General features: G+C 37.1%; 1 protein-coding gene across 2 annotated transcripts in view; it reads left to right on the forward strand.

Annotated features, from left to right (window-relative positions):
- Positions 1 to 2,344, forward strand: part of hhatlb (hedgehog acyltransferase like, b) — a 33,738-nt gene continuing 31,394 nt past the window's right edge. For both annotated transcript variants that reach the window (XM_045710928.1, XM_045710929.1), the window contains exon 1: positions 1 to 225. The gene's annotated coding sequence lies outside the window, so the exon portion shown is untranslated. The remainder of the gene's footprint in view (positions 226 to 2,344) is intronic.

The following is a 2,344-nucleotide window of genomic DNA, read 5'->3' on the forward strand; positions in this document are numbered from 1 at the left end:
CACCTTTAATGGTTGGCAGCTCTCTCCCCGGGAGTCAGAAGTCCCGCACGCCGACCACACCGCTGGACCGATAACAACACTGCAGATGACATAGACTGCTTTCTTCCCCACCCCACCCCCAACCCTCCTTTGATTTTCCATGTTGTCTTTTTATTTCGTCTAAAGGGGGAATTGCGTTTACTTTGTTGACTTGTTTTGAGGTTACAGCTGCTTTGCCTCCTCAAGGTCAGTACCGCAACACGTGTTGCTATTATAAGCGCAATAAGGTTACAAATTGCAGTGCATGACCATGTGACATTTAACCAGCTAACATCACAGAGAAGTTATTTTTTTTTTAATAGCAGCAATAGTTTTCATTATGGAGATCAAATGTGCATGTTTAATGCAATGTAGGGGTATTATTCCTAGCAAGCAGAATAAAGTAGCCTAATAAAAGTATTTAGTGACTAAAACTGGTCAATAGTCAATGACCCTTCGGCTAATACAATAGGCTACACTGGCTACACGTTCATAACCTAAATATCAGTGTTTAAAACTTAAAGATAAAGCCTTTATATTAGCCAATAGGTGTTCTCATAAACACAGGTGTTTAGAAGGCTGGATTTAAACATGGAAGTCAGGTTTTCCAGTCTGTTTCCAACCAGGAGAACACCTGTATCTGCTGAGTATTCACATTTTAAACGTTAGTGTTTACTTTCCCATTGTCCTGTTTAGAGTGTATTTAGTCATTCGAGATGTATGTGGCTCTCCATGGATTTTTTTCTTCTTCTTCAGATCAGTGTTATGAATGTCTGTCACTTTATCTACATTTCAACACAACTGATCAGGACATTTGATTCAATAAATAGTTTTAATCGCATGCTGTTGTTTTCACTTGACTGTATCGAGTTCATTTTCAGGAACTTTCTAAGTGTGAAAAAGATGTAGAAGAGGCTGCATTATCATATTTCCCAGCATGCTTTGTTGCAGGTTGTTTTTTTTTAGAATAATTTGTTTTAATATCTATGTTTTTCTCATGTACTTTGATTGATTTATTGATCTTTTACTATACAAAGATAAATAACTTACATTTTTCTAAAATAATCCAATCTGTAAGAGGTGGACATATTGTACCCGTTATTGAGATGGTTGTTCCAGTTGAGATGGTTTAGTGAGCACTAGTTTGGTAAATCATTCACCATAGCAGTAATACTGACTGCAGATTGTGGGTGATAAAAATCTCTTTGGCTGGATTCTGATAGGAATTTCTAATCACTTCGCAAAAAAGTGTATTTTGACTTGTGATGTGGCCCTGGATTTTTAGACCACAATGTTGAGGATAACTAGTCCATAACTAAAGGCTGAGGATAACTAGTCCATAACTAAAGGCTGAGGATAACTAGTCCATAACTAAAGGCTGAGGATAACTAGTCCATAACTAAAGGCTGAGGATAACTAGTCCATAACCAGAGGCTGAGGATAACTAGTCCATAACTAAAGGCTGAGGATAACTAGTCCATAACTAAAGGCCTTATGTCATGTCTAATATGTGGTCATAAAGGGTTAACTTTTAATTGAAACCCAGTCACTTAGACAGTGACTTGTAAAAGGCTTCCGGAATAGATCTTCCTAAATGCAACAACCGTGACTCTGTCACTAACTCACACAGTCGTTGGGTATCTCTCACATTCACTCGAAAGGAAAGCTTGGAAATAAGCAAATACAGCTTTACACTCTACAGTGTTAAAACAACACCCCCAGTGTTTAATATTTAAAATCGAAATGCCTTGTGCTGAATAAAGGTGGTCATGTGTTTTAAAAGATTGCTACATACTCTGCTGTTTACAATCTAAACACTGTGATGCGCTTTCATTGAAATTATAAATTATAAATGAAATCATAAAAGCGTTTAGTTATCTGTTCAGATCCTAAACACTTGGTTTAGCAGTTCAGGCAGTTCCATATATGTTAACATGTCATTTGAGACCCCCAAAAAATCACTAATAATCAATGTAATGAACATACACTACCGTTCAAAAGTTTGGGGTCACTTAGAAATGTCCTTGTTTTCCATGAAAACATACATGAAATGAGTTGCAAAATGAATAGGAAATATAGTCAAAACGTTAACAAGGTTATAAATAAGGATTTTTAATTGAAATAATAATTGTGTCCTTCAAACTTTGCTTTCGTCAAAGAATCCTCGCATTTGCATCAATTACAGCCTTTGCAGACCCTTTGGCATTCTAGTTGTCAATTTGTTGAGGTAATCTGAAGAGATTTCACCCCAATGCTTCCTGAAGCACCTCCCACAAACTGGAATGGCTTGATGGGCTCTTCTTACGTACCATACGGTCAAGCTGCT

Source organism: Salmo salar, chromosome ssa29, assembly GCF_905237065.1.
Source record: "Salmo salar chromosome ssa29, Ssal_v3.1, whole genome shotgun sequence".
Classification (NCBI taxonomy): domain Eukaryota; kingdom Metazoa; phylum Chordata; class Actinopteri; order Salmoniformes; family Salmonidae; genus Salmo; species Salmo salar.